The 27,481-nt window shown below is 41.0% G+C and overlaps 1 long non-coding RNA gene across 1 annotated transcript; it reads left to right on the forward strand.

Annotated features, from left to right (window-relative positions):
• The first annotated feature begins 250 nt into the window (after positions 1-250).
• LOC123821956 lies at positions 251-14,542 on the forward strand. Its single transcript, XR_006786190.1, has 3 exons — positions 251-630; positions 12,013-12,633; positions 14,099-14,542. It is a non-coding gene; the product is annotated as an uncharacterized LOC123821956 (long non-coding RNA).
• Positions 14,543-27,481: the final 12,939 nt, after the last annotated feature.

Raw genomic sequence — 27,481 nt, forward strand, 5'->3', positions numbered from 1 at the left:
CGCCAAGTGGCCGCAGGAAATGTATCTGCCTGGGCGCTGTGTTTCTCCCCTCCCTGTTGCTCCCCCACTGGTGGGAAAGCTGACCAAAGAGGGCCGAAAGGAGGCTCTTCGAGACTACTCCACGAGCAGAAGGCGGGTGAGAACTGGAAGCTGTGCATTCTGGGAGTCGTAGTCTTCCCCCCCTTTCCGGATGTTTGGTGTTTTTCAATCACTCGTAAAGTCACCGCCGAACCGGAAACAAACTGGCAGACGGTAGCACTGGAAGACTAAACGTCAGCGAATGGGGAATTATAACGCAAGGAAATGAAAACGTAAAAGCAAATAGTTTTTAAAATATACATTCAAATCAAGTGTGCTGGATATCTTTCTTAAGCAGCATCCAGGGAAATAAAGTGAATTTTGAGAATCTGAGATTGAGAATAGAATCATAGCACCTTTATGTATGGTTTTGTAGTTCAGCGACCCATTCGGTAACAGAATACCGTTGCCTGAAATACCCCGTAAAAATATAAGGCCGCGGAGGAGCGTGAAGTGAAAGAGAAATTTTCGGTGTCTACCCCGCAACCCTAGAGAAGGCCTCATGTGTTACACAAAATTTTGGACATAATTACTACACCATCTTTCAAACGGGTAAGTTAAAGGCTTTCTCGCCTTATAAGATCACGGGGTCTCTTAAAATAACAGTTAGTGAAAGATAAACACATGAAGAAACAAAAAAAAGGGGGGAGGTGTCAAGACACTCTTAAATACCGATCAGTAATTAAGATAAAGCAAGTCTGAAATAGAAAAGAGCCGTTGCATTTCCAAGTTTTGTTTGTTTTTGGCCTTTTACAGCTTTTAAATATTTTTTAGTTTTACATTTGAGTTATATACAGCAAAATGCACAAATCTTAAGTCTATAGCTCAATGAGACTTTATTATGTATAAACCCATGTAACCACCCAATGCACAGTAAGGAACAGTCTCATTACCCCAGCATGTTTTTAATTTTATGGAACAGGAAATGAAAATACCAGATTGACCAATACTAGCTATCTGTTAATTCTATATCTGAAGTTTTGGCCAACTACTTATTAGCTTTTTTAAGGTCTGTAAGACTCATTGTGCCTGTATTCTAAGTATAATCTGCCTAAACAAAATAAATATGCTATCTATTTGTATGTATATGTATTTTTAGTTATTATGCAGATTAGGGTATTGTGTCATCCTGGTGGGCAGGTAAATCTATCCTTAGAGGAAAAAATACCAGTCTTCTCTGACTGCTTGCTTTTCTTTAACAGGCCAAAAACAGAAAAATCTAGAATGAGGATTCTGTTTGCAATTATATAGTAAGGAATAATTACTTATAACTTAAGAATGTCTTTATCACTTGATCACAACTGCCATATTATGGATATATTGAAGGCAATACTGACAATATTTTCTGCTCTGGAAAAACTTGAAATTGACACTGTAAGAACTAGGAAGCTTAGTTCAATGAAAAATAAGTAACTTGCAATGGAAAGTCCAAAGTAGTGGAAGTATGAAAACCAAATCTTTGAATCTAGCACACTTCTCTGGGCTTCATTTTCTTCATATAAAATATGAGGAAATTAGAAAAAATTCTTAGTAATCTATCCCACTCAAGCATTCCACGAACCTACGGAGAACTTGGAGACTTGGAGACAATTCCATTTATCAAGTCTTTAATATCATCATCTTCAGCCATGAAGGACATACAGATATTTAATTGGTGTTTTTCCCTTCTTAACATTGGGGCATGAGATGTTTGAGCAGGGAAAGGATGTTTCCTTTGTTATCTCCTGCTCCTTCAAATTGCAGAGAGAATAATTGATCAGATTGATGCTTTAAAAAAATTAGAAGCATTTGCACATATCTCATACAGAGTCTAGCTGAGTTTGGCCAAAGGTTCTCCCTGCTTCTTACTCAAAATAAAGAAGCATATGTAATCTGATAAAGTTGTATATCTATGGTTTTCTTTTTTGTTCACATTCTTGCTTTCCCTGCGTATCCATTTTCACTCCACTCTTGGCCTTGACAGACCTAAGTAATCTCCAAAGCTAAACACTAGGGAGCTCCTTGGAGAGCAGAAGTTTGCAGGAAGATTGGAAAATAAATTGCTGCATTTGTAGTACTTTTACTTTTCTGTGTCCTTGGGGGAATAAAAAGTACCCAAAAGCATAATGTAATTTAAAATTTTTAATAAGTATTATTAAATAAATATCATTTATGCTTACTAAATGATATACATATGCATGTATATATGTCCTTATTGAAATCAATGAATAATATTCTATGTTGCAGAACTTTTCAAACAATACCCTAAATACCCTACGATTAATAACTAGCCTTTAGCATTCAAGAAAGCGCCATAATCCATTACAGTCCTTTAACGTTCAAAGGCCACAAAAGCTTGGAAGTCAAGAACTACCTCTCTAAGGCCAGAGCAGTTTAAGGAATAACCTGCAGGCCCAGGCTTGCCCTGGCCAAGCAGATTGTTCTCTTCTGTGATAGGGACAAGTCAGAATCTTCCCCTGATGCTGTAGTGTAGGGTCATAAGCACCAAGACAAGCAGATTTTCTTAACTTAATTACTCTCAGTTTTCTAACCTTTAAAAATATAAAGACAGAGGCATGGATACATGGAACAGACTGACAGCTGTCAGAGGAGAGGTGGGTGGGAGGGACTGGATGAAAGAAGGTGAAGGGATTAGCCAAAGAACATATATGCCTGACCCATGGACAAGGACAACAGTGTGGTGATGGCCAGAGGGAAGGGGGGCAAGGACAAGAGGAAGCAAAATGGGAACATCTGTAATAGTATGGGCAATAAAAATAAAGAAAAACATAGAAAGTTTGGTATGAAAAAAATAGGATAGAAGTTATATCTAGTTCAAAGAATGGTTTGAGTATTCAGTGAGCTAATAACATGAAAGACTGAAAAATGTTCCTGGCATGTAGTAAGCACTAAATAAATGGTGGTGGTAGTGGTTGGAGAGGGATCAAGAGATGTTGAAGAAAAAAGGTGGGGGAGCAGCCTGGTACATTCCTTGAACAATTCAGACAACAAAACTCAAGCCACTCTTCCCACTCCCACCAAATTTGATAATAGAACCAATGCAAACACTGTTTTGAGGACTTTGTTTGCTGTAAATCCAACTGGCTAAAGGAATAATACATTCATATGGGCCACAGTATACACGGTACACTCAGTACACACAATAGTCTGGTCCAACTCTGCTGGTGTTGAAAATCATCAGAGGCATTTGACTTATGCTTAATGGGAAACCAAATGGTCCCTGGAGTTAGCCACTGTGTCTTGTAAAGAGAGGAGAGTCCCATAGCACCTGCCCCTATCTCTTGTTTCCTAGAAGCCTTTAGGTTAGATGTGTTACAAAAAGCAGGAAAATCCAGAAACCAAAAGATATCAGTGACCCTAATTTCTCCATTAAATTTGACAACACAGTTGGGGTCTACCAACAACCTGTGATTCATTGTCATTTGCCAATGTTAATTTCAGCAATCAGGTTTCTTAATCCCTGAAAAGTCATCCCCATTCCTAGTTGCACAATTTCATTGAGAATGTGTTTGAAGAATTTTGCTTCAGTGCTTAGATCCACAGATTTGCAGGGGAAATTACCCAAAACTTGTTGAGTGAATATGAATACAGTATGTAAGATTCTCTAATAACTTCATTCTGTAAATCTGTCTAGATATAAGTGCATTTTTAAAAAGTCATTTTATTCTCTATAATGTGTCAATGCAATGAAATTAAAAGATTTAGCCATATCAACCAATCAAATATCAGTTGAGCATCTGTATACCTAATTCTGCCCCTGACCAGACACTCTACATCAGTGCTGCCCAGCAGAAATATAATGCAAGTCACATATATAACTTAAAATTTTCTGGTACCTACATTGTAAAAAGTAAAAACATGTTAAATTCATTTAATAATATATTTTATTTAACCCAATATATCCAAAATGTCATTTTAACATGTAATCAATATTTTTAAAGTATTAATGAGATATTTACCTTTTTGTGCTAATTCTTAAAAATCTAGTGTGTTTTTTATACTTCACCTGTCTTCAGACTGGACACACTTCAAGTATTCGATCATATGTGGCTAGTGGCAACCATACTAGCACAGCTTTAGGGTGTGAAAATCTATCTCTTGAAGTAGCTATGATTTAACTTGAAATAATAGCAACCATTTATGGAACATGTACTATAAACCAGATACTATGCTATGCACATTACCACATGATCTCATTTAATCTTTCTAATACCTTGTGATGTGGTTATTTTTAATCCTCATCTTACAGATAAGGAAACTAACATTTAAAATATTACAGAATCCTACACCAATAAGGGACAGAGGCAGGATTTGAACCCAGGTCTATATATATGGCTATATTGAATAGCATTTAAAAACAAATGACTATTTAAGATTCAGTAGGATATACCTAAATGTTAAGTGAAACATTCTATATTTTATACTGTATATTTTAAAATACTTTAATCAACTTTTAAAAAGACAGTCTGTTGTATTCTTAGTGCATTGTAGTTTTTCTTTCTCATTTTACTTTTTAGGTGTAAAGAGACATTTCTCTGGACATGATGAATACCTTCTGCTGATTTACAGATAGGCTAGCATCCGTGTGTCTCCTGGAACATTTGTGTATTCATTCAATTGATCAATTATGTGTGAGTTGTGTATGAGACAGTACATCAGGCACTATTTACAATCAGTTCTTATTCTATGTTACCCTTCAAGTAAACTCTGTGTCATCATTTTGAAGTTTCAAAATACTTTAAATGCCTGTCATTTGTCATTATTCAAACAACAGGGCTTTGAGATGCTATATGTACTCACACTATAAATAACGCTGTGGGTATTTTTATTTAGGTCATAGGGGAGGTACAAAGATCAAAAGTTTACAATCTAACATGGAAAACAAGGTACAAGCAGAAATAATCCTGAGAAAAAGCAACCTGTGTGTAGGCATGGTCCAAAGTGCCATGTGCAGTAAAAATGGCAGGTGTGACTTACACAGGGGTGATGAGGTAAAGCTAAAGAGAGGGGGTAGTATTCGATGTGAGGATCAAAAGGTGGGCAGTGTTTCTTCTAGGGAGATGGGTCAGCAATGACATTGAAAGCAAAATGTAAAGGCAACAAATGACCAAATCCTTGGGAGACTAAGGTAGCTAGGATGAAGGGTCAGCCTAAGAGGTCAGTGCAAGATAGGACTGGAAGCAGTCGGGTGTACTGGGCCTGGCTGTAGAGGACACTGAACAGCAGAGGAAGAAGACTGTGCTTGATGCAGGAGGCAAAAGAGGGTCATTGACAACTTGTGAGCAAAGGAGAGACTATCAATTGTGCTTTAGGAAGATTAATCTGGCTGGAGGATATGTATAAGGGGTTATTTAAAAAAGAAAAGAGGTCTGAAGAGGTGTTCAGAGAAAAGACAAAAAGAAAAGAATGAGACAGACATTTCAGAGGAAAAATGGACAGATCTAAGGCTCTTTGGATGGAAATCAGGATGAGGGAGAGAGAGGAATAGAAATTACACATGTGTGTGTCAAATAAATGCATGGGCCTCACACACCATGCCTCAGGGGCTTGCAAAATGCATGTAAAATGTTAATTATCTTTATTAAGATATTAATTTAGAATGAACAATTGTTTTGCCATCAAGACAACACAGGAAAAGAAATGTAAGGCATAACCAAGTCTCTCAGGGGAATATACAGTAACTTGGACATTTAGTTCTGAAACTTTGTCTAGGACAGTATAGAAAAGGAGGGAAAATTATAGTTTTATTAAACTTTAAAACAAAGTGTATATATCAACTATACCTCATTAAAGCAAAGTATGTAAATTGTATACTTCATTCAATCAAGTTGATTCTAAAATTCTAAGCAAAGAAAATAATAAGTCAGAAAAAGCATGATGGCTACATATGGTCAGCTGGCATGGTTGGGAGAGAGCCAGTGCTCTCTGAAAGAGACTGAATATTAATTTTAACTGACCCTGTGCCATTTGACTAAGAAACTATGGTTCTGTCCACAGCATGCACAAGTAGTTTGATAGACCAAAAGCCAGGGTCTCAGAAAACTGAATCTCATTGCATCCTCTACTCACTGAACATTTAGCAACATGGAAACAGAATTTAAAAGATGCTTGTGAGGCACCTTGGGATACAAACCCCAGAAATGGTTGTATTGATCACTCACTTGCTCTTTATAGGAACATACTAAGATCACCTTCTCCATTCCCCACTCCAGCTCATTCCCACAGTTCATGTCAGAATCTTCCTACATCCTTCTAGCTCAGTTGTGGGAACATTTAGATAAAATGAAATACAAGCCTTTATTATCCTTCTTTCAGCCCTCCAATATGCTGTTGTTTTTGGAGAATATAGAAAACCCATTAACACTCTAATTTTGTATTTTAAGTGCTAGAAAGATCAAAACAAAAATCTGACTAGCCAAGGTTTAGTTTTTACTCCTTCTCCCTACTCTTTTACTGGATTCTTTGATAAGCATCCAAAAACCAAACCCAGATGGATATTTTTCCTGGCCTGTGTTCATCTGGTTAGCCATCTGCTTCTCTCTTTGCTGATACAGGAAGGGGATATATTAAAAAAAAAAAAAAAAACACAGAAGGTGTTGGCTTAGAGCCCTGGAGATCTGGGGAAGGTGGCTTTTAAAATAGCCATTCTTTATTCACTGCCATGCTCCAATGCCACCTTCATTAATTGGAAATGGAAAGTCAGCCAATAGTGTTCATTAAAAAATATATCAGAGTTCATGATAGAATGTTAGTGCTTAAGTCATCTTAGAGGCCATGTTAGATAAAGCCTTGTTTCATATCTAGACAACCGAAGTCCTGAGAAATTCAGGTAGATCCCAATATCAATATATTTAAAGTAAGTAAAGAGGGTTTTGTGGGGTTTTTTCTTTAAAAGGTAAAAAAATACTCAGGACACAAGATCCTGAAACAAAGGTAGATTTGAGCAAATCAAACTTTTAGAATTAAAGAATAGTTTTTGGGTGGTTCTTTTTCTTTTTTCTTTTTTCCATTGAGAGAGAGAGGGGAAGGGAGGGAGAAAGAGAAGGAAAGAAATCTTAATCACTTGCCTCTCATACATGCCCTGACCAGGAACTGAATGCACAAGCCAGGCAGTGCCCCAAATGGGAGTGGAACCAGCAACCTTTTGCTTTGCGGGGTGATGTCCAGTCAACCGAGCCACATCAGCCAGGGCAAAGAATTCAGTTTTTGAAAGGGTAAATTAATGGACTGGTTAAAAGCAGGATAGATAACATCTGAAAAGAGAACTAGTAAACTAGAAGATGGAGCTGAGAAAAGTGCCACAATGCAGCAGAATGGGGGAAATGAAAAACGTAAAGAGAAGTTAAGAGGAATGAATGATAAAATGAAAATGGGAATTCCAGATGGATTTAAAAAATGAAGGAAACAAAAGAAATAATAGCTGAAAATGTTCAGAATTGATCAAAGATAAGAATCTTCAGAATAAAGAATCATAATGAGCCCTGGCTGGTGTAGCTCGGTGGACAGAGCGCGGGGTGCGAACCAAAGCATCGCAAGTTTGATTCCCAGTCAAGGCATATGCCTGGGTTGCAGGCCATGGCCCCCAGCAACCAAACATTGATGTTTCTCTCTCTCTCTTTCTCCCTCCCTTCCCTCTCTAAAAATAAATAAATAAAGTCTTTTAAAAAATACAAAAAAATCTTTAAAAATAAAGAATCATAATGAATCTTGGGCAAGGAATATAAAGTTAAACCTTGACTTAAAGTTAAACCTTCACTGCAAACTGCAGTGAAACTCAGGGTGCCAGAAATATGGGGAAATTATTAAAATCAATCCAAAAGAAAAGAGGAACAAAAGTTTAGACTGACAGCTGATTTTTCACCTGTAACAACAAAGGCCAGAAAACAGTGAATAATATTTTCAAAGGGCCCAAGAAAATAACTGGCAACCCAGAATTATATGCTTTGCTATTAAAGAGTTAGGGCTAAATAGAAGACTTTCAGAATGACACTCCAGATCTTTGTTGAATGGACTATATGTCTGCTAGGGCTGCCATCATAAAGTACTGCAGGTTGAGTGGCTTAAACAATAAATTTGTTTCTCAGTTATGGAGGCTGGAAGTCCCAGGTCAAGATCTGGCACAGTTCAGTTTCTGGTGAGAGCTCTCCTGGTTTGCAAACATCCATCCACCTTCTTGATGAGTCCTCAAGTGGCCTTTCCTTTGAGGACATGCAGAGAGAAAGAGGAGTGGGGAGGAGAGAAGAGAGAGAGAAAGAGAGAGAGAGATCTCTTCCTCTTCAAATAACACATATTGTATTATGGCCCCACCCTCATGCCCTCACTTAACCTTAACTACCTCTGAAAGGTTATCTCCAAATGTAACCACCATCACTGAGGGTTAGGACTTCAACATATGAATTTGAGGGGGACACAATTCAGTTCATAGTAGATTCCTAAGGCATACATTACAGGAAAAAAGAAACTAAGTACAGAAGTAAGGATTAAACACTGGTGAGCAAAGAAATTGGTAAACAGAAGGTAAACCTAAAGTGTTGACTCTAAAAAGCAATATTATTAATAATAAAAAAATAACTAACTTGGAGGGAGGTAAAAACTAAATGAGAATAACTAGTTTTGCCTAACAGAACTCTCTACAATGATGGACATTTTCTATATCTACTCTGTCCAGTATGGGAGTCATTAGCCACATGTGGCTATTTAGCATTTAAAATGTGACTATGCAACCAATAAAATGAATTTTAAATTAAATGTAACATTAATTAAATTTAAGTAGCCACATGTGGCTAGTGATAACCATATTAAACAGCACAGCTTTAAACAATAATAATGACAAATGTGTAGAGCAGACTGGAGTTAAATATTCTAAGGTCTTTGTTTCTTCAGAAGGAAAACAGACATTTTGAAGGCAGATATTTAAGGATAAATGATTTAAGGATAAAGACCAGAAAACTGAAATAGATGTATCATTTCCAAAGTAGTAGAAAGAAAAGAAGAAAACACCATCACTACACAGAAGACAACAGGAAAAGAGATGATAAAAAAAATCACAGAAAAGCATGTTAAGCAGAAGGTATAAGAAATATGACAGAAAGAAATAAGAAACACACTGGTTTATTTTTACAGTGGAATACTGAAATTTCCTGTAGCCTCATATATCAAGAGAATACTAAGTGAAAAAAAATCAGATAACAAAAAATATGCACAGTATTAAATCTGTTATATAAAGTTTTGAAACTTACATTGTTACCGTTCTTTAAAAACACACAACTATATCAACAATAACAATATGCATGGGAATGAATGATGCAACCCAACTTATTAGTGATTTCTTCTGGAGGAGGGGCAAAGGTAGGGGGAATAAATCTATCACTGAATATAAATATTTTTTTAACAATTTGAAGCAAACATGACAAAATGTTAACATAAAATGTGAGTGGCAGGTACTTGGGTTTCAAACTATATCATTTGAAACTGGTAAGAGTTTCAAACTATTATCTTTTATATATGAAAATTCAAATTCAAAACAAACACATTAGGCCAAACCATCCAGCCAGATACTTTCTTCTTTTCTATGTGTTAGACTATTTCTGTCTGACTAGTTTAGATCTTAGAACTTGAACTTGATTTCTTGTCATTTAGGAAACCTCAGTTGACAAAACAATAATCTAACATAATGAGTCCTCTTCACAGCAGGAGACTAAGGACCTGGACAGCCCAGTTCCACTGGGAAGTTCTGTTTCCTTAGGACAGGAGTCAATAACTCATTTAACTATGTGCTCTGTTTGTGAGGCAAGAGAATGCTTTGGGTACCACTGGACAGCTGTGGAGGAGAAAGAAAACAGGGGGAGAAGAGAGAGGGAGAGAAGGAGAAGGAGTTATAGTAGAGGACTACCAATTGACCTTGCTCACCCCCAACATATCCCTGTAGGAAAGTGGGATGGGATGACCCCATCTCTTTGATGTCTTTCTGTTGTTCCTTTTATTGTACTGCAATTACTGTTTACAAATCTGTCTCCCCCACTGGACCATGTCTTACTGCCCTTCTTACCTTGAATGCTTAGCACAAGACCTGACAGAGAGTAAGCCTTAATGAACATCTTTGAATTAACGTTGAATACACAGCTTTAGATCTTAAGCGATTTCCTGGCGTCTCACTTAAGCCCTCTAAGCCTTTCTCTTTTGCTTTACCCCCTTCTTGGGTCCTCTTCCAAGCTCTCACAATTTGAAACTTTAAGCCTTTTCTATCACCACCTCTAAGCTGGGACACTCAAACCAGCTTCTAGGCTTCACAGAGTGCTTTGTCAGGAGGACAAGGAAGGTAGACTGGGGGCTGTGTCTGGAAATGGGAGCTTTTGGGGCAGCAGGCCAAGAATCCTGAACCTGATGTTTTCACTTTATGGAAGCTGTGGCAGAGAGCTATTGTCAAAAGGATAGAGGAGAGGGATGTGGCAGGCAGTTCCTCACACCTAGTATTCATTTCCTTCCTCCCCTGTGTCCCAGTCTGAAGTGTGGGGCCCCCGGTCACCTTCTCACACCCAGTCCTGGCTTTCTGAAGCCAGCCCTGGTCTGATAACAACCCTCTCTTTTCAAGAGAAACCAGCAGGTACTTACAGCTTGTGGGCGGTACTATTTTAACAGAGACAGCAATCTGGCCACACAAGATGTTTCTGTTAACTGTGTTGTGGGAACTGGTCTAGTCTGCTTGGTTGCCATTGAAGGGATTTTCCAACGAAGACGTATGTGCAAACAGTCTATTAGAGGGTCACTGGCCCCACCTTGAGTGTGCTTGCTCATTGGACACCCAGCGTAGATCTGCTGGCCCTTTAGCAGTGAGCTATTCTGGACCCAAGCCGAAGTGGAAGCAAGTAGGCAAGGAGTCTACTTGAAGCTCAGGCATTTGCATACTTGATGAGACAGACATGAGTGGGCAAAGCCACCTGTGGCCTACTTGAAAGAAGTTGACTGCCTCAAGACAGGCAAGGCAACGAGTGTATATTTACCTCTCCCTGTCACAGATTGGGGTGGCCAAGGAAACTGATAGCCAGTCTTGTTGAATTCTGGGCAGGTCTGTGGTCTCTGGTGGGTCAGCTGGGGTAGATGACCCCTACAGCTCCCTGGTGCTGTCCCCCGCCCCTTCCATAAACTCTAATCTGAGCAAAACAGGGCAGAGCACAAGGACCTATGACATTAGCAAGTTCTACTATCTTGGAACCTCCACAGCATCATCTGTTGTACCCAGCACACCACTGATAATTTCCAGCAGCTAAAGGATCACAAAAGCAGCGGCCATAGAAAATTCTGCAGTGGTAGGGCTTCTCTGGGAATCCTTTCTTCAATACCATTGTCCCTCACCTGTTGCCATACCAGACACTCTCTGCACTAGAAGTGAAAACAGACTACAGTGCTATCCATGTTAACCTTGCCTACATGTAGTCTACCCTGACCCTCCTGTCACTCACAGGGGTATGAGGGAAGAAAAGGAATCCCAGTCTTACTGGCCCATAGCCTCCAGATGCTCTAACAGGGAGACTAGGCACCAGGAGGCAACTGTGGATTCGTAGCTCCCACTTGGCACAAAGGACTTGCCCAAACATTGTGCCGACAGATGTGACTAAACTTTAGCCTGGCTTCCTCCTGCATTAAGCTGTGTCCCTAAAGGTGACCCCAGCAATTTCCCATCTCTTCTTCTCCCCTTTTTAGATCCCCAAAGTCTCCTAGCCCCTTTTTGTTCTCTCCTTTTCACTTTCTTATAGACCCTCTTAGTTATCTCTAAAAGTTCTAACTCCCTTTAACCCCTTAAAAAACCTTAGTCACCTTTGCCTTAGTTGGTACTGAGTTCACTTGACATTGGAGTCTCTCTTCCCTACTGCGATAATCTGAATAAAATCTGTCTTGCCACCTTAACAAGTGTCCAGTGCTGTTTGTCTTTGACAGGACCAGTCCAGAACTTGCACTGATGGCCTCAGCCCTCATGCTCCCAGGCCAGGAGCTAGCGGGACCATGCCAGGCACCGCAGCAGAATCCACCTGGGGCCCACTGGGCTCCAGCAGAGATCCAGCATGTGCTCGTCACCATGGAGAAACCTGCCATCAAGAGGTGCCTGAAGACAGTTCACCACAACACAGCAGCCTATGATGATGTGGCCAAGTGCCTTCAGGAGCAGGGATGTGTCTGACATGCATACCAATGTTGAACCAAGTTCAAGGCCCACAATGTGGCCTGTAAGAATGTCCGCGTGGTCATCCTGCACTCTAAAAAAAGCTTCTGCCAAGGGCTGCCCCTTCTACAGAGCAGGTCATGGGTGGCAGCAGCCCAGACCACCTGAGGGAGCAGACCCAGCCGTGTGTGGATGAGCAAAAGGTTACTCTCCCCAGCAGAAGCAGCAGTAGGAGGCACCAGAACCAGAGACGGAGATGGAGACAGAGTATCATTTTAAGCTGGAAGTGGAAGCATTAGAGCTGTCCAGTGACCTCATTCCTGAAAGCCCAGCTGGTACCCAAGTTGACAAGACAATTGAGATGGACATTAGCCAGGGAGTCCAAGGACCTGGGACAGGTAAGTGGCCAAATGTGCTCTACCAAAGCCTTGATGCCATGGAATTGGTTGGAGAAGGAAGTCATAAATGATAAAACCAAGATCAGGACCCCTCAAAATTCCTGAAAATGTAAAAAAGCATGGTTTCATTACAGATTTTAGAGTCAGCATATGTAAGCTGGAAGGGACAGCTGGAAATTGTCTTCAACCTTTGCATTTTGCACCTAAGGAAACTAACTCAGAGGAAAGTAATTTGCAGAAGGTAACACTGCCAGTTAATGCTAAGACTGACACTAGAACCCAAGCCCAGGGATCCTTCCACTGGCTTATACTGGCTCTTGCCTGAAATGTAGTTGATAACTGGCCCTCATGGTAAATTTTTCTAGTCTTAATTCTGGGACCTGGAAAGAATAGGATCAGAAGAGCAGCTAGAATTTGCTCTTTCTTCTCCAAAAAAAGTCCAGAGGAGGCCAGAATCTCCAAAGAGAAACCAGCCTCAGAGATAGACTCCATCATTAGCCCCAAACACTCCAGGGGTGTCTGCAGTGCCCCCTGGAGCATGGGCAGGCTGAGCGTGCCATTTCAGCCCAATGCCAGGACTCTCAGGGGCCCCCACACTCCTACTGCCATTATTGCAGCTGAAATGGCAGAGAGCAGGTGGCTGGTCAGCAAATTGACCTGGAAATCAGTGGCCCAGCTACAGGGCCACCTAGACCAGCACAATGCCCACATGGCAGTCCTGATCCAGCTGGCCAGAGGCAGTTACAGTCAACACCAGGAGGTGGCAGCCATTCTCCAGGGCATTGTTGATGATTCAGGACATTATCCATGAGGGAGTACCTCACCTCGGTCATTTCTAGGCCACCTGAACCAGGAATGAGACCTATAGCTCCTGCCATACCCTGCTACCTCAGGACCTTGGGGAGATTTCTCCACTGAGACTGGGATTTCTGCTTCTCTTTTCTCCTTTTTGTTTTAGGAGAAATTTGCAAATTAAATAGAGGAAAAGAGTAGATAGCAAGGTGAATAAAAAGCAAGGGGACTTGGGATTTTAATAAAAACATCTTCGCATGACAGCTGCTAGTATTTTGTTTTTTTTCTTTATGTTTCATTTGGTCTCAGCCCCATAGCAAAGGATGGACAAGCCTCTGTATCAGAGCTTCTGATGGTTGCAATCAGGCCTTAGCCGAGAGAGGCCATGGTGGACAGGCCTGGGCCTCTCATTGCCCCCAAGTCCCTCTTGTCATCAGTCACACATTCAAGCAACATTTGAAGGTCTACTATATGCCCATGCATTATATAAAATATAGGGTATGGTATTCATTAGTAACAAAAATGCATATTGTCTTTGGAAAACAGTATGGCAGTTTAAAAAAATTAAAATTAGAACTACCATATGATGTAGCAATCCCACTTCCAGGTATATATCCAAAAGAATTGAATACAAGGTGTCAAAGAGATAGTTACATACCTGTGTTTATTGCAGTATTCTTTGCAGTGGCGGAGAAACAGAAGCAACATAAATGCCCATTAACAGATGAATGGTCAAACAAAATGCAGTAACAGATATACAATGAAATACTACGCAGCCCTAAAAAGAAAGGAAATCCTGCCACATGCTGCCACATGGATGAACCTTAAGGACGTTATGCTGAGCGAAATGAGCCAGTCACCAAGGACAATGCTGTCTGATTACACTTTCATAAGGTTTCTAAAGTAGCCAAATTTATAGATATAGGAAGTAAATGGTGGTTACCAGGGTCTAGGGGAGGAGTTACTATTTTATGGCCAAAGTTTTAGTTCTGCAAGATGAAAAGTTTCTGGATATCTGTTTCTCAACCATGTAAGTTTACTTAACACTACTAAACTGTACTTAAAATGATTAAGATGGGTGGGTAACTTAATGATTTTTTACCACAATAAAAATGTACATACCACCTGTACCCTCATGGACCTGTGCCCTTATAATTTTTTAAAAGATATTTTTATTGTTGTTCAATTATAGTTGTCCCCATTTTTCCTCCATTGCTCTCCCCTGCCATGCCCACCCCCCTCTCTCCCACATTCAGTGGACTTTCTAATTTAAAGGAAAGATAAGCATTAAATAAAGCTGCAAATAAATGAACAGCACTATAAAGAAAATGAGCAGAAAGAGCAATCAAGTGAGACTGGGGACCAGATCTGATTGATGTGGTCCAGGAAGGCCTCTCTGGTTGTGCGCACATTAGCTATGGATAGGCTGGCCAGCCCCATGTCCAGATGTAGAGCGGTCCTAGGAGGGAGTCTCTGCCCACTCAGTTGCAGCCACTGCTCTGGTCACTACAATAAGGATGGCTGTGTAGTGAGTGTCCTTATAACAACAAACACACTCCAACTTTTCTTCCTCCCTGGACTCCCAGAAGCACAGTGTGGGCTGAGGGTGGCAGCTGCCTGAGCCTGCTCCAGGGCATCCTTTTCTGTGTGTGGTGTTGTGGTAAGCCTTTTATATATGAATTTTTCAGTCTTCTAAGCATGGACATTGTCTATTCGAGGCCTTACGGACTCAAAGCACCTTTGGTGTTTCGTTCACAGTCTTGCACAGAGAACAGGAGCTCTGTACACACTCAACTCATAAACACTCATCTCCAACTAATCCTTGAGGGAGTAGTCTTAGTGAATATTTTCAAACTCCCTGAAAGGACGTGTTCTTCTTCGTGGAGGGAAGAGGGTTACCTTTGATTCTCTCTCACAAAATTATGGTGAGAAGCCATTGGACAGGCCTCTCTTCTTCCATACCTTTGGCCATCTCAACCTCTGCCCAGCTGCACAGCTCCCATTCAGCCCAGAGCCCTTCCGTGGCCATTCTCAGGCCTCTTCCTAGGCACCTGCTTTCTGTGTTTTCAGAAGGTTAAGGATGGCAGGCCGGGAGAAGCAGGGCCCTTCCCCCTTCCTTTCTGCAGCTACCAGCTCATAAGTCTCCACCCAGGAACTAGGGCCAACTCTGATCCTCAATCAAACTTGTTTGAGGCCTCAGAGAATGCTACTGGGTCTGGAACGAGAAAGTACAATGACAGCATTTTCACACTAGAAATGATGCAATGCTAGAGTGAGAAGCAGACTTGGAGATTAGTGGGACTCGCTCATGTGACAGAGAAAGAAGTTGAGATTTGAAGAGGCTCCAGGACCCAGGGTCCTAGGCTATGGACTCCATAATGCAGAACTTTTCCAAGTTTAGAGTTCACTCGAAGGTTATTATTTGGAAGGGTCAAACTGATCATGTTACCCCTTGCTTAATTCAGTCAGTGATTCCTTTGGGCTCATATGAAGAGGTTCAACAGCCTTAGCTTAGCATGCAGGCCCCTGCCTGCCTCTGCAGCCCCACACTTCCACTTCACCCTAGCTTCCCCACTGCAGACCTACCTGCAGTTCTCCCAAAGTGCCACACTGCTTTCAACCTGTGCCTCCTGCAGGTCTCACTCGCTGGAGCTCCCTCCACCATGCTTACCCTTTACCACTTGCTCAAGGGTAAATTCTTACCAGTCTGCACAGTGTGGAACTCCTCTTCTAGGCAGCCCTATGCCCAGCTCTTATTATATCACATCTTGCTGTTTTGTAACTATCGGCATGCTGAGCTTCCCCCCGCACCAGAATTCTTGAAGGCAAGGACTGTAACTTTTCCACCTTAGCATACCTAGTGCCTAGTACATGGCAGGCACACAAAAAGTCTAGTGAGTGAATGAGCTCAAGAGTACATGCGCTGCCCAGGAAGAAGAGGCTGGGAGATGACTTCTTGCCTTGAAGGATCCCTTCAGCATATCTGTATCCTCTCCCAGTTGTTAAGCACTTTATCTGAGCTGGGGGAACGTGAAGTCACTGAATGTCAGAGATGGAAGGGACTTCAGAGCTCAAGAGAAGCAGGGTTGTGTAGTAGCTGGGAAAGCAGGATAGAAAAGGGGTGTGACGACAGAACCAGAGGTCAGAAAGGAGTGAAGATGCTATGCAGCTGATTGCGAAGATGGAGAAAGGGGCCAGAGCCAAGGAACGTAGGTGGTGCCCAGAAGCTGGAAAAGGCAAGGAACAAAGTCTGCCCTAGAGCCTTCAGAACCAGCAGAGCCCTGCCATGTCCCGACACTGCACACCAAAACTGGTTTGGGACTTCTGACCTCCAGAACTACAGGATAGTACATTTGTGTTGTTTGAAGCCACCAATTCTGTGGCAACTTGTTACAGTAGCAATAGGAAACATACAGGTTATTGGTGTTTGAACAGATTTGTTCAGAAAAGGATGGGCATGTGTACGTGTAAAACTGTAAATGTAGATGTTTATGAAAAGGCATAAACTTTATGGGTGATAAAATCAACACTCAAGAAACTTAAAGTAGAACTAAGGTGAGTAGATCTGCCACTGTAAACTGCTTGGGCTACAAAGCAGCCACACTCCTGTAGCCAGTTTCTTACAAGCCTCTTTGACAGCGCAATGTTCCCCTTCTGGGGATGACAGCATGCTTGGGGTGTTAGAAACACTAACCTCAGTGCTTCACTCTCAGGAAGAGAGAGGGGAGGGTTAACATGGGAAGACAAAAGAAGGCCTGAAGGAGACATTCAGGGGAACATGCAGAATGGATAGTCCTCACCATGAATTGGCTGGGCCAGGAATGCCAGGTACCAACTGAGGGCTTGGCACACCTGGAACCCCCGCTCCCGTTGTGCCTGATGCCCCTCCTCAGGCTGGTTCTGCTGCATGCCACAGCTAGGGTAGAAGCTCTGGTCCCACTCCAGACAGCAGGCAGAAGACCTCACCTCAGTTGATACACGGAGTAGAGCAAGCAACAGCCACCGACCACCTCACAGATTCACTTTGCCTGACATAGTGGCTTGTCTGGGAGACACTGCCACTGTCCTCTCAACTGCCTGAAGGCCTGCTCAGTGGTGCTGCACACCACCAAGAGCTGCTGGTTGAAATGCAGCTCCTCAAGGCTGATCGTTGGTGGTATGGGGCTGCCAGCCACTGATGGAGAGGGTACACTCCATCACCAGTGAGGACAGGGCCTATGTCACGTCCCCTGTTTCTTGTTGGATGGGGGTAAGAGAGTGCCGGCATCTCCCTATGGCAAAGCTAACTTGCCTCCAACACATGTAGGCTGTGGCTCAATCTTGGGAAGCCGACAAACACTTGGGTGAAATGAAGGTCAGGACCAGCCGTAGCTTGAGGAATTACTGAAAAGTACTGGCACCCATTAGGATAGTTCTTTTCCTGCCTTTTAGCACTGGACACCTCACTACGTGTGTCCCCAATGGCCCCAGCACACGTCAGGAAGCCGTGTTTGGTCCAGAACCTCTTCACAAACCCCACCTGGTCAGGCTGGTTTTCCTGGATGTATGAAATATAGCACAGGTGGCATCCACTGCCTCATGGAAGGCACGTCCACTGCTAGATCTGCCTGCTCCCGAGAGCTTAGCCACACAGTGCGGAGGCGCCCAGGAGGCCAGCTGACACATTCTCCTGGCTGCTTTCTGAGGCACAGAGAGAAGCAACTTCATGTGGGTGACTTTCTTCTAAAGATGCAGGGCCAACTTTTTGCAGATAGAGTAAAATGTCTCCTGAGACACCCAGAAGGCTTGCTCTCATCTGTGGGGGCTAAGTCTGCTGGCTCAGAGGGCCTGACAAAGATGAGATGGTATAGGGAGGGCCCCGGTCCTGTGGGCTCTTCTTCCAAGGGAGAGGGACACCGCAGGCATCGGTGGCTGTATAAGTAGAGAGAGGATGACCGTCTGGGTCCTCAGGTGTGGAGGACAGGTTGACTCAGGTGGACCTGCATGGCCTGGCCCAGGGCAGCCACTTTCTCAGCCACAAGCGCAGCAGCAGTGGCTGCCAGTGCAGTGGTTTGTGCAAGAAGCTGCAGTGCCCCTCCGAGCTGGATCCATGAGGCATGTGTTGGGAGTTGAGGATGTCATTAAGCAGAGTTTGGCAGAGTGATGTGTGGGTGTGTATGCCTTTCTCAGTGATGGGCAATGAGATACCTCCCAGGCAGGTGTGGGCCCCAGGAAGCTCAGGGTTGAGTTAGCTGATGAATATCAGGCCTGCCATTATGAACTGGACAAGGGTGTGAATGTAATTACATCTGTGTAAACCACACATCCACAACTTCTGTCCATTTTCCTACAGATGCAGTCAGCAGTACACGAGCCAGGATAAAAGGGCCCAGACTAGGTTCTTACTGTGGATATCAGCTTTCCTTCTCTTCCTCCCAGACCGATGACTTCCTCTCCTTAATGACTCTATCTAGAGGACTTTTAATTTCTCCTGGCTTTCTCTCTTCACCAAGCAAACAAATTGGTGAAAATCTATGGGAAGTCCCCTCCCATACACTAAAATCAAGAAATGCCCAGAAAAAACAAACTCCACCATTCAATTTTACTTGCCCAGATCATCTGGTGTCCTCACCAGGAAGCATGTGAAGAGATCGTTAGTTACTTTTGGGTTTGTTTTTGTGGTTTTTTTGTTTTGTTTTGGTTTGCGGGTTTTTTTGTTTTTGTTTTTGTTTTTGTTTTGTTTTTTTAATAAAAGAAAAGATTCTTTTCCATTTCAGGTACCTGGCTTTTAATTTAAAAATTCACTCTGAAGCCCTGGCTGGCATAGCTTAGTGGATTGAGCTCGGGCTGCGAACCAAAGTGTCGCAGGTTCGATTCCCAGTCAGGGTACATGCCTGGGTTGCAGGCCATGACCCCCAGCAACCGCACATTGATGTTTCTCTCTCTCTCTCTTTCTCCCTCCCTTCCCTCTCTAAAAATAAAGTGAATAAAATCTTTAAAAAAAAAATTCACTCTGGATTTCAACCTTTTTATTATGAGGAAAGACCTTAGAGTCTTTCTCTATAAGGCAAAACAGACTTTGTTATTAGCACTTAGCTCCAGATCGCAGAGTTGCAACATTGCCAAGTCACTTAGAATATCCTTATGAGTTGCCTGATGCTAGAACTAAGAGGCTGCAAAGGACTTCTCCACTCACCACTGTGATGCCTTTCCTGATGTTTTTTTCTTCATGAAAATCTGCTTCTACAATATCACGTGTCCTTTGGGCTTCTCTTTCCGCAAGAGCTGGTGTCCATCCTAGGCAGGACTGTTCATATCCTGGCTCCATAGGCTGTTCGACCTCAGGAAAGTTCCTTTCCTAGGAGAATTTTGTGTCTCAGGTGTTCTCCTTGTAAAACAAATAGCTTGAACTCACCTACTCTAAAGGTCCCTTGCTGTGCTCACATGCTGAGGTTAATTTAAAACACCAGATCCCACAGGCTGTCAGCCAAGATAGCTGAACTGCATCTCAGAGCTGTTTCTAAGGTAGTCTAATAAATATAATGTGGTGAGCATTATGAACGCAACAACACATTCCTCGAATAGTTATTAAGTCTTATGTGCTGGGAATTGTGATATGCGTAGGGGATAAAATGAGGTATCATCAAAGACACTAAATTTCATGTGGGCTATTGGATCAGTAGCTTAGCGAAAAGACATGCATATTTAGTCCTGCCATTCTAGAAGTGCCTGTTTCTAATGGGAAGGTCTGTGCTTGCCATTGGTGCTGAGTCTCGACTCAGGCAGTATTAAATACTTTGGCACTTAGGCCTACAATGATTTCGATGAATCCTTTCATGTAGCGAATAAAAGTGTTTTCTAAAACTCCATCTGGGTGGGAAAGAGATCATTAGTTACTGTCACAATGTTGGGGCTTACTGTAGTCTCACCATAACAGTATTTTCCCCAATGTACCTGTCTGGAAAATCACTCCCTTACTAAACTTTCTGGCATCTTCCACTTGGAAATGACAACTTAGTCAACCCCCACTGCAAGAGAAAACATGAGTTTCTGTTCTGGTTTTCTTGCCTTATGACTTCCTTTGATGTAAGACATCTTCATAATTAGCCTTTAGTAACACCTCCTCCTCACATATTCAGAACTCCTTGCCTGATGAGGCCACTTCCTCCTTGGTTATTAACTCAAGTTATCATCTTCAATGTCAGGTCTTTTCACAAATTGTTTAAAGTTCCTCTAAGCAGTCATAGACTGCTTACCTTGGACCCTATGAAGAGAGACGGAGGCGAAGGGAATTTCAGCTAGTTTTCTCCCCGCTCCATTGCTTACCCATCAGCAAGTCCTTTTGCTGCCAATTCGCCATTTTCTACAAAAAGAGGAGGACCAACAGCCACCACCACCCCTCAACACACACCCTTTAAAAAGGAAAGGAAATAGACAAAGACAGTTTAAGAACTTAATTTTTCTCATCCAGGTTTGAAGCTGCTCTCATGTAAATTAGTTCCCCAGCTCATGTTTGCAACCTGCTGGAATCCCTCCATTCTCCCAAAAGTTTGCTCTCCCTCCCCACTCTGCCCGCATTACCCGCTCCAGGTAGTGTGTAAAGGAAAAGCTGTGTTTTGTTAAACCTGAAAGCTGTATTACTTACTCCCATGCAGCACAGATGCAGATGAACCGTGGATTCACCTGAAATGACTTGCTTTCCTGACTGTCTGCTTCACCCCGCCCCGGAGAAGGGCTTCTGTTCACCAAACTTGAACTTCGGTTCCAACAGGGGGCAGTCCTACACCCACACTCCTCCCTCCCCAGGAGCCCCTGGAAGCAGGTGGTAGGGGAGGTATTCACCTCCAACCTGCGCCCACCCTGCAGCCCAGCCAGCTAGAAAGAAAAAAGAGGAAAGTGAGAGAAGAGAGAAAAATAAAAACCATTCAAACTAAAAATCAAAACCTGCAAATCCTGGCTTTCTACTTCCTCTCTTTGCAATAAGATTTCTGAAGCAATAATCCTTGGTACAAGATGTTGGCCCTTAGAGGACTTTGACTGGTAGAGAAATAAATGCTTAAATTCAACCTGTGACAAGATTATGCTGGCTTTGTCAGCACAGTTCTAGTCCTGTTGCTTCTACAGCCAGTTCTGTGGTGGCTTTCAGAGTTGTTTCCTCCTCTGTAAGGGAGAGTGTAACAGGCCGATAGGCTGTTGGCACTTGAAACAGTGAACACCCAGAGGCCAAGCTCATGGTCCCCATGAGCTGAGTCCTGCCTGCGACTTTAACATTTTTTAAATTACTTGCTATTATTAAAATATTAGGAGATCCTTATAAAATCTGGATTTCCAGTTGTGGGGGGGAGATTCACATTTTCCATTAACACTGTACCTATATTTTCTACATATCAGCAAAAGAAAGTCATTCGGTGTGTTAGATAGAGTTCTTACAAAGCTAGAGTAGCACTATGCTTCCTCCCAGTTCCCAGCAGGCCTGTGTGAAGGCCTCTGCTCTACCCCAGATCCAACCACCTGGTGGCACCCTAGCCCAGAAGACCGATCCTCATCTTCGCACACACTTCATAGGGACTCTCTGAGGCCCTGACCTGCCTCTCCCAAGCATGAGAAAATATTTTGGAAAACCAAATTGAAGCCTTCAATTGATATAAAACCTATGCAAATTGATTAATCAGAAAAATAAGTGAATTTATCCATAAAAATAAATTATTTCAGTATAAATAAAAAGAAGATAATAAAATAATATCAAAATACCTATGGAAGGATATGATTGTGATTAACATTGGGATCCTGTGCTTCCTTCTTTCCCCTTTCTCTAGCCCCATAACTTGTAATGTTCCCATTATCATTTGCCTCTCTTATCCCCTCTCCCCTCCCACAAGTACCACACTGTTGTCCATGTCTGTGAGTTCTTTTTCCTTTTTGCTGGATCTCCACCCCCTAACCTCATCTACCCATAACTGTCAACCTGCTCTCTATCAATGAGTCTGTCACAGTTGTGTTTGTTAGTTCAGTTTGTTCATTAGATTCCACATATGAATGAAATCATTTGGTATTTGTCTTTCTCTGCCTGGCTTATTTCACTTAGCATAATGTTCTCCAGATCCATCCATGCTGTCACAAAGGGTAAAACTTTCTTTTTGTTACAGCCAAGTAGCATTGCATGGTGTAAATATACCGTAGTTGTTTTATCCACTCACCTACTGATGGACACTTGGGCTGCTTCCATATCTTGGCAATTGTAAATAATGCTGCAATGAACATAGGGGTGCTTATGTTCTTTCAAATTGGTGTTTTGGGTTTCTTTGGATAAATTCCCAGAAGTGGAATCACTGGGTCATAAGGCAGTTACATTTTTAATTTTTTGAGGTATCTCCATACTGCTTTCCACAGTAGCTGTACCAGTCTCCATTTCCACGAACAGTGCAAAAGGTTCCCCATTCTCCACATCCTCACCAGCACTTGTTGTTTGTTGATTTATTGATGATGGCCATTCTGACAGGTGTGAGATGATATCTCATTGTGATTTTAATTTGCATTTCTCTGATGATTAGTGATGTTGAGCATCTTTTCATATGCTTATTGGCCATCTATACATCCTCTTTGAAGAAGTATCTATTCAGGTCCTTTGCCCATTTTTTAATTGATTGTGTGTTTTTTTGGTGTAGGGTTTATAAGTTGTTGTTTATAAATTTTTGTATATTAACCTCTTATCAAATATATCAGTGAATATGTTCTCCCACTCAGTGTGTTGTCTTTTTATACTGTTGATGGCTTCCTTTGATGTGCAAAAAAATTTTAGTTTGATGTAGTCCCATTTGTTAATTTTTTTCTTTTGTTTCCCTTGCCTAAGAGATATATCAGATAAAATATTGCTATGAACAATGCCTGAGATTTTGTTGCTTATGTTTTCCTTTAGAATGTTTATGGTTTCAGATCTAACATTTAAGTCTTTAATCCATTTTGAATTTATTTTTGTGTGGCATAAGAAGGTGGTCTAGTTTCATTTTTCTGCATGTATCTGTCCAATTTTTCCAACACCATTTATTGAATTAATTATCTTTAGCTCATTGCATATGCTTCCTTACTTTCTCAAATACTAATTGGCTATAAAGGTGTGGGTTTATTTCTGGATTCTCTATTCTGTTTCATTTTTAACCTATGTGTCTGTTTTTATGCCCATACCATGCTGTTTTGACTACTGTGGCCTTATAGTATAATTTGATATTAGGTATCAAGGTTTCTCTAACTTTGTTCTTCTTTCTCAAGGTCACTGTTACTATTCAGGTCCTTTTGTGGTTCCATATAAATTTTTGAAATATTTCTTCTAGTTCTGTGAGATACGTCATTGACATCTTCATAGGAATTGTGTTGAATCTGTAGATTGCTTTGGGTAGTATGGACATTTTAATGATGTTAATTCTTCCTATTCATGTACACGGCATGTGCTTCTACTTATTTGTATTTTCTTCAATTTCTTGTTTCAGTGTCTTATCATTTTCTGAGTACAGGTCTTTTACATCCATGGTTAGATTTATTCCTAGGTATTTTATTCTTTTTGAAGCAATTGTGAATGGAATTGTTTTCTTAATTTCCCTTTCTATTAATTCATTATTGGAATATAAAAATGCCACTGATTTCTGGACATTAATTTTGTGTCTTGCTACTTTACTGAATTCATTTATCAGTTCCAGTAGTTTCTTGATGGAATCTTTAGGATTCCCTATATACGGTATCATGTCATCTGCAAATAAAGACAGTTTTACTTCTTTCTTTCCAACTTGTATTCCTTTTATTTCTCCTTCTTGTCTGATTGCTTTGGCTAGGACTTCCTGTACTATGTTGAATAAGAGAGGTGAAAGTAGACATCCCCTGTTTTGTTCCTGATCTTAAAAAGAACACTTGTAGTTTTTGCCTGTTGAGTATGATGCCGACAGTGGGTTTGTCATATACAGCCTTTATTATGTTTAGTTGTGTTCCCTCTATTCCCACTTTGCCAAGAGTTTTTATCATAAATGGGTGTAGGATTTTATCAAATGCTTTTTCTACATCTATTGATATGATCATGTTGTTTTTATCCTTCATTTTGCTTATGTAGTGTATTACATTTATTGATTTGTAAATGTTGTACCAACCTTGCATTCCCAGAATAAATCCCACTTTATTGCAGTATATAATCTTTTGATATATTGCTGTATTCAGTTTGCTAATATTTTGTCGAGGATTTTAGTTTTAGCATCTATGTTCATCAGGGGCATTGGCCTATAATTTTCCAGTTTTTTTGTAGTGTCTTTATCTGGTTTTGGAATTAGGATAAAGCTGGCTTCATGAAATGAGCTTGAGAGACTTCCCTCCTCTTGAATTTTTTGAAACAGTTTCAGCCCTGGCTGGTGTGGCTCAATGGATTGAGCACTAGCCTGTGAACTGAAATATTGCTGGTTCAGTTTCCAGTCAGGGCTCATGCCTGGGTTGCAGGCCAGGTCCCCAGTTGGGGGTGTGCGAGAAACAAGCCATTGATGTTTTACAAATAGATGTTTCTCTCCCTCACTTTCTCCCTCCCTCCCCCTCTCTCAAAATAAATAAGTACAAGTTTTAACAAATACTTTAAAAAAGAAATAGTTTGAGAAAGAGGGACATTAGTTTTCCTCATGTTTGGTAGAATTCACATGTGAAGCCATCTGGTCCAGGGCTTTTGTTTGTTGGGAGTTTTTTTGATATTCTTTCAATTTTACTAGGTGTAATCTGTCTATTCGGATTCTCTGATTCTTTCTGATTTGGTTTTGGAGGATGGTATGTTCCTAGGAAGTTATCTATTTCATTCAGATTGTTCACTTGGTTGGTGTATAGTTGTTCATATTTTCTTACAATCCTTTGTATTTCTTTGGTGTCACTTGTTATTTCTCCTCTTTCATTTCTGATTTTATTTATTTTAGTCTTCTCTCCTTTTTTCCTGATGAGTCTGGTTAATGTTTTGTCAATCCTGCTTATCTTTTCAAAGAACCAGCTCTTAAATTCATTGATCTTTTGTATCTTTCTTTAGATTCTATTTTGTTTATTTCTTCTGTGATATTTATTATTTCCTTCCTTCTATTCACTTTGGACTTTGTTGTTCTTTTTCAAGTTCCTTTAAGTGTACAGTTAGATTGTTTATTTGAGCTTTTTCTTGTTTCTTGAGACAGGCCTATAAGGCTACGAATTTCCTTCTTAGGATTGCTTTCCCTGTGACCCACAGATTTTGGGTCATTGTGTCCAAGGTATCTTTCGATTTCTTCGTTGATCTCATTTTTGACCCATTCATTGTTTAATAACATGTTATTTTTAGCTTCCATGTCTTTGTGTATTTTTCAGTTTTCTTCTTGTGGTTGATTTCTAGTTCCATAACATTATGGTCAGAGAAGATGCTTGATATGATTTCAGTCTTCTTAAATTTATTGAGACTTGTTTAGTTTCCTAACATGTGGTCTATCTTAGAAAATGCTCCATGTGCACATGAAAAGTATGTATATTCTGCTGCTTTGGGGTGAAATGTTCTGAAGATATCAATTAAATCCATTTTATCTACTGTGTCATTTAATGCTGCTGTCTCCTTGTTGATTTTCTGTCTGGAAGATCTCTCCGTTGAAGTCAATGGGGTGTTAAAAATTTCCTACTGTGACTGTATTTCTGTCAGTCTCTCCCTTTATGTCCATCAAGATGTGCTTTACATATTTAGGTGCTCCTATATTGGGTGCATAAATATTTACTAGGGTTATATCCTCTTGTTGGATCATTCCCTTTATCATAAGGTAGTGTTCTTCTTTGTCTCTTACTGTATACTTTGTTTTAAATTCTATTTTGTTGGATATGAGTATTGCTATCACAGCTTTTTTTCCCCTTTCCATTCACATGAAACATCTTTTCCATCCTTTTACTTTAAGTCTGTATGTATCTATCATTCTGAGGTGAGTCTCCTGGAGGCAGCATATATATTAATCTTGCTTTCTTACTCACTCAGCTACCCTATATCTGTTGATTGGAGCATTTAAGCCAGTTATATTTAAAGTGATTATTGATAGAGGTGTATTTATTGCCACTTTATTTTTTAACTATTTTCCTCTGTTTTTTTTTCTTTTTCTTCTTCTTCTTAAAACAAGCCCTTTAACATTTATTGCAGTACTGGTTTGTTGTTAACAAACTCCTTTAGCTTTTTCTTGCCTGGGAAGCTCTTTCTTTCTCCTTCAATTTAAATGATAGCCTTGCTAGGTAAAGTAGCCTTGGTTGTAGGTCCTTGCTTTTCAGCACCTTGAATATTTCATGGAAATACCTTCTGGCCTGAAATGTTTCTGCTGAGAAATCAGATGACACAAGTCCCATAACTTTTAATAGTTTATTGAAAATAACAGCCATATTTACTGAACACTTACTGTATACAAGGCAACCCTACAAGATTTGTACAGTACTGTTATTATCCCCATTTTATGATGAGAAAGCTGAGACATAAAGAAGTTGAGTTACTTCCATAGTTCACAAAGCTAGTGAACTGGGGAGCCGGGATTTGAACTCAGCGTCTGATTCCAGAGTGGGAGTTCTGGAGCCTATACCTTAGAACACCTTGAGGTCAGGGAGATAAATCTGCCTTTTTGTGTCTCTCCAGATAGATACATATGCTAAAAATCCATTGAGCGATGGAAGGAAGGAAGAGGGAAAGGGAGGGTGGGAGGGAGGGAGGAAAGAGAAAAACTTGTGGGGAGTGGTGTACACTTATCTTCCAGAATATGTAAAGCTGCCCTATGATTCAGTGTTTTCCTAGTTATGATTGATTACCTGGTAAGTAACCTACCCTTATTTCTAGTCCCAATCTCAATGTTATCTCCTCTATTAATCCTTTTCTGACTCAGATGTTCAGTGGCTGTCAGAGTTGCACCTAGTTCCCGCCTGCATTATTGTGCTTTTTGCACTTACTGTAATTTTGCATGCCTGTCTGCCACAGTCTGCTGAGTTCTATGAAGATAGGGTCTCTCGGTGGCTGCCTGATACTTAATATGGGCACAAGTCTGTAAATCAGTAGATGGCCTTTTTTGAGCTTGATCACATATTAACA

This window comes from Phyllostomus hastatus, unplaced genomic scaffold (genome assembly GCF_019186645.2).
Source record: "Phyllostomus hastatus isolate PE091 unplaced genomic scaffold, TTU_PhHast_1.1 phas_contig_40, whole genome shotgun sequence".
NCBI classification, from domain to species: domain Eukaryota; kingdom Metazoa; phylum Chordata; class Mammalia; order Chiroptera; family Phyllostomidae; genus Phyllostomus; species Phyllostomus hastatus.